This window comes from Rutidosis leptorrhynchoides, chromosome 5, assembly GCF_046630445.1.
Source record: "Rutidosis leptorrhynchoides isolate AG116_Rl617_1_P2 chromosome 5, CSIRO_AGI_Rlap_v1, whole genome shotgun sequence".
NCBI lineage: Eukaryota > Viridiplantae > Streptophyta > Magnoliopsida > Asterales > Asteraceae > Rutidosis > Rutidosis leptorrhynchoides.
The window spans coordinates 147766451-147782062 of NC_092337.1; positions in this window are offsets into that span (position 1 = coordinate 147766451).

Below are 15612 nucleotides of genomic sequence, written 5' to 3' on the forward strand. Positions count from 1 at the left end.
TGAGTTATATGTTTAACCTATATATTTATAAAATCGTAATAATAGACCATAAGATTTCATATTTCAATACACATCCCATAGATAGAGATAAAAATCATTCATATGGTGAACACCTGGTAACCGACCTTAACAAGATGCATATAGAATATCCCCTATCATTCCGGGACTACCTTTGGACATGATGAATTCGAAGTACTAAAGCATCCAGTACTTTGGATGGGGCTCGTTGGGACCAATAGATCTATCTTTAGGATTCGCGTCAATTAGGGTGTCTGTTCCCTAATTCTTAGATTGCCAGACTAAAAAGGGGCATATTCGGTTTAATAATCCAGCCATAGAATGTAGTTTCATTTACTTGTGTCTATTTTGTAAAACATTTATAAAACTGCATGTATTCTCATCCCAAAATATTAGATTTTAAAAGTGGGACTATAACTCACTTTCATAGATTTTTACTTCGTCGGAAAGTAAGACTTGGCCACTGGTTGATTCACGAACCTATAACAAATATGTACATATATATCAAAGTATGTTCAAAATATATTTACAACATTTTTAATACGTTTTGCTGTTTAAGTTTATTAAGTCAGCTGTCCTCGTTAGTAACCTACAACTAGTTTTCCACGGTTAGATGTACAGAAAATAAAGCAATATATATTATCTCGAATCAATCCACGACCTCGTGTATACAAGCCTCAGGCTAGATCACAACTCAAAGTATATATAATATTTTGGAATCAACCTCAACCCTGTATAGCTAACTCCAACATTACTGCATATAGAGTGTCTATGGTTGTTCCGAAATATATATATAGATGGTGTGACGACCCGGAGATTTCCGACCAAATTTAAACTTTATCTTTACTTACTTTCGACACGATAAGCAAAGTCTATAATGTTGAGTCTCGAAAACTTTGAAACTATGTTCATGGATTCAGTTAACCTTTGACTATTTCCAACGATTCACGAACAATCGTATGTAAATAGATATATATATATATATATATATATATATATATATATATATATATATATATATATATATATATATATATATATATATAATAAAGAGTTATAACTATAGACATAAGTGTATATATAATAAATAAGATACGTTTTAATCGATTAAAAATGTAAAATATTAAACAGAATAATCAAGTACTACTAAAAATAATATATATATATATATATATATATATATATATATATATATATATATATATATATATATATATATACACAAACGTATGCAAGATATTATTATAAATCGATGTGTATATATATGAATTCTATGCATGATTATTATTATAGATATGTAGTAACATGTATAAAATTATAAATAATAAATATTCAACAAAAGTCATTATATAATACATCATATAATTATTAAATATTAAATAATTAAAATATCGTTGTTATAATATTACTATTTTCATAAATATCAAAATTGATATTAATATCAGTTCTATGTGTATTATTAATTTAATATAATATATAGATATAAAATTTGATGCCTCTAAATTAAAATTTGATACCTCTAAATTGTTACTAATATCATTGTTATCTTTATATCATGTATTATTATTATTATTATTATTATTATTATTATTATTATTATTATTATTATTATTATTATTATTATTATTATTATTATTATTATTATTATTATTATTATTATATAGTTATATTCAATAATTAATAAAAATTATATATTGTATATAAAAAGCCAAGAAGAATTGTACAAAGCAGATTCTAATTTCGATTGCAAATCCAATTTTAACTGTTATAAAATCTGTTTTGGTCTGTTAATTATAGAAAACTGATGTCAAAGTAGTACCATTCTGTTGTATGTCTCGATCACTCCTATTATTTATTTATTTATTTATTATTTTTTTTCTTTTCTTGATTAATTATTTCATGATGAAACCTGTTGAACCCGTTTCCACTATAAAACAATCGAATTCTGGTTGTTATAGATCAAGTCACACGAGCTTCTTATCCTCTAAAAACAATTATAGCTGTATCAAATTATTGAAGTCTGTTAAATTAATCTATGAAATTAAAACAGGCTCGATACCTCTGTATTTTTTTTTTTCATCAAATGTCTGAATACCAATCAATCTCAAAAACTAGAATTGCAATCTTGTTAGGAATCATCTTAACGAACTTCCTGCAAAGTTTCAACTTCTAATTCTTCTTATCCATTTCAAATTTAGAAGTCAAAGTTTTGATTTAAAAAGTCAAACGAATCGTTCTTCATCAAATTCATGATTGTTTCGATGTTTCAAGTCCAATTGACGAATCCAATAGTTTCTAGGATGGATTTGCGATGTATTTTGTGTTACAACTTTTATCTATTACGCTATAAAAATTAAAAACCGAATTTTTTTTTCTTTAAACAGCGACTGCAGTGCAGTCTCATTTTTTTATATTTTTTTTCAATTTATATTATTGAAAATTCTTGATAATGATTAGTTCTAAATATATTGGGGAGTTTAATTAGGCTTGGAATTAATGAAAACGTTACTGGTTTGGGGCATTGATCGAACAAAATAAGTGAAGAAGAAGAGGAATTAGGGAAACTGTTAGAGAGGAGTTAAATAAATAAACGATTCGTATAATTTCAGAAAGACAGAAATTGTTGGGTGGTAATGAGTGTTTGTGAGTATACAGGAGGTTTCGGGTTCGAGCCCTGCTCGGGACATTCTTTTTAGGAACGCATTTTGAAAGGGTATACACTTTAATTTTCATTTCTATTATTATTATTAGGAACGCATTTTGAAAGGGTATACACTTTAATTTTCATTTCCATTATTATTATTATTATTATTTTTATTTTTATTATGATTATTGTTATTATTTTTATTAGTTATTATTATTGTTATGACTATTGTTATAATTATTACTAGTGCAAGGACCCGTGGATTCACGGGATTTTAAAGAAAAATTATTAAATGATGTGTTATATTTGAATAATAATGTTATTTAACCATGATGTAAATGTGGATGTTATATAATCAACATGTACATAAAATAGCATAATTCATCAAGTGAGACGAAAATAAAAAAATATAACAATATTTAACCGAATAACTTTGATGTGTAAAGATCTAAACATAAGAAACAAATGACATATAAATGGTAAGACATTTCATATAAATGACAAATCTTTAAATAGAATAGTTTAGATGTACAATGTTTTCCCTTCAAAGGGTAACAATATCAATAAAAGTTTGGCGTATTGAACTTTCGATTCGAAATCATTGCATCTATTATTATTATTTAGGGGTTTTCCAAAGCTTTATTTGCATATAATCATCTTAAAACTACGTAAAATAGAATTTTGAAAATAGAATTTTGAACGACTAAAACCCTTGGAACCAAATGGACCAATACACTCAAATGACACCAGAACCCATTACAACAATACCCATTAGAATGGGATGAAAAGGACTCCAACTCCAAATTTATGTACAAATTAAGTACATACTATGTCACTCAAAACCCCATTTATCCAAAATCCATCAACATATTAATATCTTCCCATGACTCCATTTTCTACTTCTTAACTGTTATCAACAACTGATTTTGGAATCCAATCTCCATTTTTGAAAGTCAACCTTCATTTTTGGACTACGATTTGAATACCAAAAATGAGACATCACTTTAACATTTGCAAGGATGTCTTCCTTTAGCTTGTTGCGCCATCTCCATATACTCGATAACAAAACGTACCTTGATGCTAAGTTAAGTGTGTTTAGCTCCTGAGAACCCACCAAATAGTTTCCCTAACTAATAGAATTTGCTACATTATTAGAAATCGAAGACGATATATTCCACCACGCTAGAAAGGCCCGTCATAATGGAGTTGTGTACCTGCATTCCGTAAACCATCAAATACAAGATAAACAAAAAATATCATTCACTTCAAGAATCAATTGCTATATAGGAACTACAAAAATATCATTCTTCAATCAGCCTCCATTTTTGCAGACTTAATTGCACCTATAGCATATAAAACTACAAAATTCATAATCATAATCGATCTTTAAGGAGTAGCAAACTTACCTCTCTACATTAATCGACGTTGAAGACACTAAAATATAATAAGCTCCATCGATGATATATAAGTGTACATTATTAAATAGTCATATCAATGCCTCTTTGAATATTCATTGTAAAGTAGTTAGATATAACCATAAAAATTACAGAGTTAAATAGCATACCAAAAAGAAACAACACTAAATATGAGACCAGTCTCAAAACATGCCAAATCAATTGTAAGTAAAACTATGTTAAGTTATGGAACTGTTTAAGAGGGTGGGAAAGAAGCACAACTTCAAGAAAAGAGAAATTGTTAACTTACCCCTACGACACCATTAACACCACCTTGGAAACAATAATTATACCTCCGACTTGCATCGTTTACTAATCGATCACCGATGTATTAGTTACTAATTCAGGGACAGTAGCATCATCTTTCCAAACATCTGCAAAACATGAAATAAGAAGGAATGGAAACAACTACATATGCATAGTGAAGAAAGACAATACCAGTTAGAAGTCGAACATGTTATTGATATCAAATATTTTTGACTTACTTGGACTATTGTACAATTCCCCAAAATTGCAGTGGAGCATCGGTGTTAATGTAACTCTCTGCAAGGCCCAACAACGTTTAGTTCACTTCATTATCTACCTACAATGACACCAGCAACATACATATGAAGATAACCATCCAGGCATAGCCTGGATGGCCACCGACACTTCCAGTGAAGGGAGCCACCCGGGTTCGATTCTTGGCACTGCCATCTCGTTCAAAAAGGGAGCTCACCTGAGGTTGCTTTACCTGGTAACCGTGAGGGTCGGCTTGCGGTTTACCCGATGGTTTACTCGCTGCGTTGGGGCCAATGTGCCTGCTTCGTAGTTGGGGTTCCACCGTTACCAAAAAAAAAAAAAAAACATACATATGAAGATGTAATGTTCATTTAATGATAATACATATACATATACATACATAAACCAATATTTAATATACAACTGAAACATAGTGCCCATGTGGAGATAGTTTCCATGTGATATTACAGACATTTAGCAAACAATTGGATTGAATTCAAATTCAAATATCATATAAACCTTAAATTTTAAAGAAACACAGCCAACAATCTAACTTTAATTTCAAACTGTCCAGGTTTAACAAAATTCATACCATACAACTCCATTTCTCTCCGACATTTCATCGAACACCTCTTATGCACTTTCATAATTACTATATAACGTTAAGTTGTGAAGTATGCAACTGATCCAAATCAAAAGATTATGAAATCTAAGCTTAGAAACAAAAAATCAACAATCTATAATTATTTATATGATGTCAAGCAGTGTCAAAATAAAAATTCATGAGTACCTTCATGTAAAATAACTAACCATAATATAAATAAATAAAAAATCCATGAGTACCTTCATGTAATATGTTGCATAGTTCCATGCTTCCGTGAACCTGTGAAGGGCTATAAATTCCTTCACTATTAACCACAAGGTCAAGATTCATATTCATACGATTTTCAGAAAACATTAAGAAATAGAGATGGAAATAAAAGAAGGTAAAGAATCCCAACGAACCTTAAGGTTTACTAAAATTTTTAATAATAGACACACACACATTTCATAGAAGAACAAAACGGAAAAGAAATCATACCTTCATAGAAATTTCATATGAACCTGATAATCTGCAGAAAACACCACACACACTATCATTTAGCAGGTATAACTAAGCTATAATAATCCTTATTAAGCAAATTAATTAACTGATAAACACCCAAAAAAATAATAAAGAACACATTAAACCCTAAAGTAATACAACTAAATACCCTAATATGCATCAACCGATAACTAAAAAATTTCAGTATAAAAATGAAAAAAAAAAACTTAAAATACTAATCTTAATGATGCAAGATTATGTTAAAATGAAAAAACAAAAAACCCTAACAGAGGACTACACCCAACAGAACCATCGGCAAGAATTATGTAAAATTAATTTAACACAAATAGATGACTAAAACCTTTTAACATCGCAATTACCTCTTATCACTAACCCATAAAAGATGCATATGAAAATTAAACCCATGAAGATCAATATTTGCGAAAGTAGATGAAAACCATTATAAAATGTCTGCAAAATAAAAGAAGAAAAATATTACCATACAAATACAAAGAAATTGAAGTACAGATACTAACCTTGATAAGCAGAAATCAAAGGAACCTTAAAAATCGCATCGAATAACAAAACTGGTAAGATCGAAGTAAGAATGCAACCCTAATTTCTCTCCGTGGTTAAACTTTTTAAGGAAGTTCAAAATCAAATGATGAAAACAATATACGGAGTAATCTCAGTGAAAATGGGTATTTCTATTTTAGAAGATCCAGATCTAGGATTGAAGAGGAAGTGAATGAGGGATTATTTTGAATTTTTGATAGGGAGAAGTGAATGACTGAAGCGTGCTATACATTTTTCAAGATATGCAGCTTTAATTTAAAAATATTACTGATTACTAAAGCGTGCTATACGGAGTAATTTTTTTGTTTTATTTTTTTTAATCCGAATTTGATTAATTAATTTATTAAGATGTTTTTTTTTAATTTAAAAATTGAGGATAAGTGATGTCATCAAAGTGTGGTGAGGGAGTGACATGTGTCCTTATAATTTTTTTAAGGTATGGTTTTTATTACAAAGTGATGTCACTTAAGTGGGATTTTCATAGAATTTAATAGATTATAAACTCAAATTATTATTAATAGAGTTAATATCATTATATAATTATTACTATCTTTGTTATTACTATTATTATGAATTATGAATATGAATTATGAATATTACTATAAATAGTATTAATGTGATTAATAAGATTTTTGTTATTATTATCATTTTAGTTAATATTATGTAATATCATTAAGTATTAAAAATATTATTATTATCATTAATATTAGTATTAGTATCAAGTTATTATTATTATTATCATTATCACTATTATTATTATTATTATTATTATTATTATTATTATTATTATTATTATTATTATTATTATTATTATTATTATTATTGCTAGTATTATTATTATCATTACGATACCAAACATATTATTAACATAAACACATATTAAAAGATAATAAGATAGAAATTACAGAAATTAGTTATAGGTATACGAATACTTGTAAAAATTATGATTTTAGTACAAATTAATGTATTACAAAACTATAGGCAGTAGCGTAGAAAGTTGACACGAAGATTATGATGATTAGGAATATAAAGCTTTTAATAATATTATTATTACGATTATAAATATAGAAATCTTGGATATAAAGATTAGTAAGAAAATGGGAAAAATTAAAATTTATTAAATTATGATTTAAAGGAATTGTTAAAATTATTATAACTATTGTTATCATAATACAATTTAGTATTATTATCATTATTAATATCATTAATTCTATTAACATTATTATTATTATTATCACTTTTATCAATATAATTATATAATATCATTATTTTACTAACCGTAGTATTATCAAAATTAATAAATTCATAAATAAATGATCTTTATATAAAAGGTATATTTATTATACTTAACTTAACTATATTAATATTACTATATATAAAAATAAAGATATAAAAATAAATAATGAAACATATAAATTATTAAAAATAACAATTATATCACTAATAATAATAAATAAAGTTATTCGGTTACAAGAATATGTTTTAATACATATATAAATGATATAGGTTCGTGAATACGAGGTCAACCCTACTCTTGTTAAATGACGTCATATGTATTTTTACTACAAAATACATTGGGTGAGTTTCATTTGCCTTTTTACCCTTTATATTTTTGGGCTGAGAATACATGCGCAATTTTTATAAATGTTTTACGAAATAGACAAAAGTAAATGAAACTACATTATATGGGTGAATGATCGAAGCCGAATATGCCCCTTTTGCTTGGTAGCCTAAGAATTAGTAAACCGATCTACTAATTGACGCGAATCCTAAAGATAGATCTATGGGCCCGACGAACCCCATCCAAAGTACCGGATGCTTTAGTACTTCGATGTTGTTTTATATCATGTCCGAAGGATTTCCCGGAATGATAGGGGATATTCTTATATGCATCTTGTTAATGTCGGTTACCAGGTGTTCAATCCATATGAATGATATTTTTGTCTCTATGCATGGGACGTATATTTATGAGAACTAAAAATGAAAATCTTGTGGTCTATTAAAATGATGGAAATGAATGTTTATGATAAACTAATGAACTCACCAACCTTTTGGTTGATACTTTAAAGCATGTTTGTTCTCAGGTATGAAAGAAACCTTCCGCTGTGCATTAGCTCATTTTAAGGATATTACTTGGAGTCATTCATGACATATTTCAAAAGACATTGCATTCGAGTCGTTGAGTTCGTCAAGATTATTATTAAGTCAATTATAGTTAAATATATTATAAAATGGTATGCATGCCGTCAACTTTCGATGTAATGAAAGTTTGTCTTTTAAAAACGAATGCAATGTTTGTAAAATTGTATCATATAGAGGTCAAGTATCTCGCGATGTAACCAACTATTGTGAATCGTTTTTAATCGATATGGACTTCGTCCGGATGGATTAGGACGGGTCATTTCAGATGGGTTGATATGATATGTCAAAACATTGTATTCGTGTCTATGGTATCCCAAGATTACATAATATATTAGAATACATGTATAATACAATATAAGTTAGCTAGGATATGATCAATATAGATTTGTTACCAATTTTCACGTAGCTACAACAAGAAAAATTATCCAATCTTGTTTTACCCATAACTTCTTCGTTTTAAATCCGTTTTGAGTGATTCAAGTTGCTATGGTTTCATATTGAACTTAAGTTTATGAATCTAAACAGAAAAAGTATAAGTTTATAGTCAGAAATACAGGTTACAAGTCGTTTTTGTAAAGGTAGTCATTTCAGTCGAAAGAACGACGTCTAGATGACAATTTTGGAAAACATACTTCCACTTTGAGTTTAACCATGATTTTTGGATATAGTTTCATGTTTATAAGAAAAATCATTTTTCCAGAAGAATAGCTTTTAAATCAAAGTTTATCATAGTTTTTAATTATTCAAACCAAAACAGCCCCCGGTTTTACTACGACGGCGTATATCCGGTTTTACTGTTTTTTTCGTGTTTTCAAGTTTTAAATCATTAAGTTAGCATATAATATATATATATATAGAACATGTGTCTAGTTAATTTTAAAAGTTAAGTTAGAAGGATTAACTTTGTTTGCGAACAAGTTTAGAATATACTAAACTATGTTCTAGTGATTACAAGTTTAAATCTTCGAATAAGATAGTTATATATATATATGAATCGAATGATGTTATGAACATCATTACTACCTCAAGTTTAGTAGGTAAACCTACTGGAAGTGACAAGAAATGATCTAGCTTCAAAGGATCTTGGATGGCTTGAAAGTTCTTGAAGTAGGATCATGACACAAAAACAAGTTCAAGTAAGATTTTTACTCGAATTAAGATAGTTTATAGTTATAGAAATCGAATCAAAGTTTGAATATGAATATTACCTTGAATAAGAAAGATAACCTACTATAAATAACAAAGGTTTCTTGATCTTAGATGATTACTTGGAATGGATTAGAAAGCTTGAAAGTAAACTAGTAAACTTGAAAGGATTTTTGAAGTGTTCTTGAAGTGTTCTTCCTATGATGATTATAGCTTGATTCTTGAAGTAATTTTTACTGAAGATGATGATTAGTTTACTGGAAAAATTCGTTCATAAGTGTGTGTAGGTGTTGAGAGAGAGTTAGAAAGAGAATTGGAAGTGAAATGGATTGATTGGTGAGTGGTGAATGATGAGTGGTGAGTGGGGTTAAAAGGAGTTCTAGTTGGTTGACTAGTTCATGGTAGAAGTTAAATTTGATTAGTCATGCATGACATAATCAAGAGTGGAATCCCATGCTAGTTCCTATTGGTATATACTCATAGTAATTACGTCTAGAAGCTGTGTATAATACGGATACGAATAATGAAAGACTACGAGTAGAATTGCTGATGAAAATGAATGAGGATATAATTGTAAGCATTTTTATTAAGTAGAAGTACTTTGATAAGTGTCTTGAAGTCTTTCAAAAGTGTAAGAATACATATTAAAACACTACATGTATATACATTTTAACTGAGTCGTTAATTCATTGTTAGTCGTTACATGTAAGTGTTGTTTTGAAACCTTTAGGTTAATGATCTTGTTAAATGTTGTTAACCCATTGCTTATTATATCTAAAGAGATGTTAAATTATTACATTATCATGATATTATGATATATTAGTATATCTTAGTATGATATATATACAGTTAAATATTGTTACAACGATAATCATTACATATATATCTCGTTTCGAAATCATTAAGTTAGTAGTCTTGTTTTTACATATGTAGTTCATTGTTAATACACTTAATGACATGTTTTGTAACAACCCAACCCAATATACAATCGAACACGCATAAAATAAAAAAAAAAAATTTTACATGGGAGTGCGCCACGCGCACCACCTTAGGGTGCGCGGCGCGCACATGCCTATTTTCAGTTCTGTCCGAATTTTCAATTTTTCAAATAAAAAATCCCACTTCCCGACATATTTAGACGAAACGCTTTTCACAACATGTTCTAATATGAAAAACTCATACGATTCAAACATAAAATGAGTTTTACAAAATGGGGCCCACATCGGCCGTTTTACGAGTTTCATACGAAAGTCCGAGTTTCGACCACACTAGTTTAAATTTCAAACGACACTATGAGCATGGTGTTTGGGGTTAAACTACCCATATCTTGGTCATACTCCAAAAGCTATCACATCCCAAAAGCGTCCCCTAAACAACAAGCGGGATCTCTAATCCAATCGAAGGCCCTTACCTTTGTCGACGCCGGAGCCTATAAAAAGATAAATAACGAGAGGGTAAGCAAAGCTTAGTGAATGAAATAATTATACGAATACATATATAATTATACCTACTTGCATACACTTACACACCAAACCGCAAACACGCTAGCATACGCATTTAGCTTATCGTCACAATAGCAAGCTATAAATCTCCAATACCACAAGCTAGCATAACAACCGCATATGAATATAACTCGAATAATATAATATGCTTACAACACAAATAACCATGGTTAACCAATAGTACAAGGGAACGGCGCTCGCGAAAACGCCATCGGTGTTCACAACATCCGTTAGGGCACTTAACACCTCGCACCACTAACCCCTAGGGTGGCACCTTAACACCTCGGCACATCACCCCGAGTGGCATCTTAACACCTCGATGCATCACTCATTAATTTACGGAGTGGTGTCTTAACACCTCGACACTACACTCCTAGGTGGCATCTTAACACCTCGATGCTACACCCGAGTGGCATCTTAACACCTCGATGCTACACTCTTCGCGTGAAACATGGTGTCTTAGCACCTCGACACTACAAATTTCATGCTACAACAAATAGATACATTATATACATACGCATATAATTATTCCACTCACCTCAAAGTCTTGTGAAAAGATACCCGAGCTTGCAAGACCTCAAAGTAACGTACCTATCATATTATACACCTCATTAAATGCAAACTCAAGTCGGTCAACCAAACTCTTTCACCATTCTAAGCCATTTTGACCCAAGGTGCAATTTCAACCCATTTGCACCCTTAACCCTAATTTGGGTCAACACCCACCAAAACCCTAATCATTCGTCAAGATGGGTTTAAAACACATTTAGGTCACAAGGCTAACTCGTTTTCATAATTGCTAGGCCACTTAGGTCATTAAAGACTCATTTGACCCATTTCAAGGTCAACACACCCATTTGGGTCATCCATACCCAATAACACCCATTTACATATTATTAAAGTGTTCTAGCACTAACTAACTAAATTTAAGACTCAAAAGTCCAATTAACACATTCAAACCCTAGGTTAGTCATCAATGAGCCTTCATAACCCATATTCACCCAAAATCCCCAAAATACTAACAAAATGGGTCTTTGGTTCATCACTAGCCCAAAACCTAACCCTTAAAGCAATTGAAGTAAGAAATTGGGTTTTATAACTTACCAACACAATCACCACGTAGCTATCGACTAGATGAACGACTTTAAAACTTACACCAAGACCCGATTCAACCTCTTTCACCCTTTAATGGAGCTTTCTCTCTCAAGGATTGCACTCTCTCTCTAGTGTTTAATTGGAGAAGATGAGGTTATTGTGGGAGTAGTAAATGAGCTCCCCAAAACTGATCTAGGATATTAAATTCGGCCCCAAAGTGAAATTACACAATTGCCCTCAAAATATCTCATTAAAACAGCAAAAACCCGGCTACAGTTGGGAGTGCGCGGCGCGCTCCCTTTGGTGTGCGCGGCGCGCACTAAGCTCAGATTGCTCTCTGACTTCTGTTTAACTGCACAATCATTCCCACACTTTATGTACTCTATATACTCTGCTGTACAATGAAGATTAGGGTCTTACAACTCTCCCCCACTTGAATCGGAGCGCGTCCTCGCGATCCAAGCCGCATGACAAGAGGGAAGATAAACCAACTCGAATTCTTCGGGCTCCCAAGTAAAATCGGAACCCTTACTACGACGCCATTGAACTTTAAAAGTCCTAACCTCTTTATGCCTCAACCTTTTGACCTTCTCATCGAGTATGGCAATCGGCTCCTCAATATACTCTAACTTATTGTTTAGCTCAATTTCGTCTAACGGCACCCATGATGAATCATCCGCAAGACACTTACGGAGATGGGAAACATGAAATGTATTATGAATCCCCGCAAGCTCTTCGAGTAATTCCAAACGATACGCGACTTCACCAACACGAGCTAAAACCTTAAATGGCCCAATAAACCGAGGAGCTAACTTTCCCCGTTTTCGAAACCGAATAACACCTTTCCATGGCGAAACCTTAAGCATCACCATGTCACCTACTTGAAATTCGATCATTCGTCTACGTTTGTCGGCATACGACTTTTGTCTATCTTGAGCCTTTTTCAAATGATCCCGAACCATATCAATCTTGCTATTCGTTTCTAAGACCAAATCGGTACTCCCGATTTCCTTTTGGCCAATTTCACCCCAACAAATCTGAGTTCGACACCTCCGCCCATAAAGCATCTCGTAAGGTGGCATCCCGATACTAGTATGATAACTATTATTGTACGAGAATTCCACCAAAGGTAAGTGCTCATCCCAACCACCACCGAAATCAATAATACAACATGTCCTCCAATGTTTGATTCGTACGTTCGGTTTGACCGTCCGTTTAAGGATGATACGCCGTGCTCAATTTCAATTGCGTACCCATATCTTCATGAAACTTTTCCCAAAACCGAGATGTAAAACGGGTATCTCGATCCGAAATAATAGATATAGGAACCCCATGTCACGAGACCACTTCCTTGATAAACAACTTAGCCAAGGTCTCCGACGATATCGCTTCTTTAATGGGAAGAAACAAAGCGCTTTTTGTCAATCGGTCAACTATAACCCAAATCGAATCGAATTGGGTTCTCGCCATTTTAGGTAACTTTGTAATGAAATCCATGGTAATGTGCTCCCATTTCCATTTCAGGATTTCTAACGTTTGCAACTTACCATACAGCTTTTGGTGTTCAGCTTTTACTTGTAAACACGTGACACATTGCTCAACATACTTCACAACATCACGTTTCATGCCCGGCCACCAATAATCTTTCTTCAAGTCATGATACATTTTTGTCGCGCCCGGATGAATGGAATATTTTGACTTATGTGCTTCATCAAGTAGCACCCGTCGGTAATCACCCATCTTAGGCACCCACACCCTTCCTTGAAAAGACAACAAACCACGCGGGCCCATAGTAATGAACTCCGATTGGCCCAAGATTCGTTCCACATGCTTATTGTGAACGTAAGTCTCTATTTGAATCTCGCCAAGCTTCTCAAGAAAATCGTTGGAAATAATCAAACGTAACGACCCCACTTTTATCGCCGGATGTTGACTCTTTCAACTCAACGCATCCGCGACCACATTCGCCTTACCCGGATGATAAAGTATTTCACAATCGTAGTCTTTCACCACATCCATCCACCTACGTTGGCGATAATTCAAATCTCGTTGATTAAAGAGATGTTTCAAACTCTTATGATCCGAATAAATCGTACACTTGACACCATACAAGTAATGGCGCCAAATTTTCAACGCATGCACTACCGCCGCCAACTCAAGATCATGAGTCGGATATCTTGTTTCGTGTTCCTTTAATTATCGAGAGGCATAAGCGATGACTTTACCTCTTTGCATTAGAACACACCCGAGCCCATTTAGCGAAGCATCACAATAAACCGTCATATCTTCGACACCTTCTGGTAATACTAACACCGGAGCTTGACACAACTTCTCTTTTAACAATTGAAAAGCAATTTCTTGTTCGTTCTCCCAATTAAACTTAGCATTATTTCTCGTCAACTTCGTTAATGGAGAAGCAATCTTGGAAAAGTCTTGGATAAACCGACGATAATAACCGGCCAATCCGAGGAAGCTTCGGATTTCCGTAGGCGTAGTCGGTCGTCCCCAACTCTTCACCGTCTCGATCTTCCCCGGATCTACTTGAATACCGTCTCTGTTCATAATATGACCAAGGAATTGGACTTCCCTTAGCCAAAATTCACATTTGGAGAACTTAGCATACAACTTCTCCTTTTGTAAAGTCTTCAATACTTCACGCAATTGACGTTCATGTTCGTTCATACTTTTCGAGTAGACTAGTATGTCGTCAATGAACACGATCACCGACTTGTCCAACATAGGTTGGCACACCCGGTTCATAAGATCCATGAATGCCGCCGGTGCATTCGTAAGACCAAAAGGCATCACCACAAACTCAAAATGCCCATACCGCGTTCTAAAAGCCATTTTCTCAATGTCTTCCTCACGGACCCGTATTTGGTGATAGCCGGACCGTAGGTCGATCTTAGAGAAATACGTTGCACCTTGAAGTTGATCAAATAAATCGTCAATCCTAGGTAATGGATAATGATTCTTGATCGTCACTTTATTCAACTCACGGTAATCAATGCACATACGCATACTACCATCTTTCTTCTTCACAAATAACACCGGAGCGCCCCATGGCGAAGCACTCGGTCGAATAAAACCCTTCTCGAGCAACTCTTGGGTTTGATTTAACAACTCTTGCATTTCCGTTGGTGCTAATCGATAAGGAGTTTTAGCAATGGGAGTAGCTCCCGGAACCAACTCAATACTAAACTCAACTTGTCTTTCCGCCGGAACACCCGGTAATTCGTCCGGAAAAACGTCTTCGAATTCACTAACAACCGGAATTTCACGAATAGGTGGTGGCTCATTACGAGTATCAACAACATGAGCAAGGAAAGCCATGCCACCACTAACAACAAAACGACGTGCCCGTGCAAAAGTGCATATCGGCACCGGTCTCCTTCGCTTATCACCATGAATAATTAACTCTCCCCCACTTAGGGTCTTCACACGAATAAA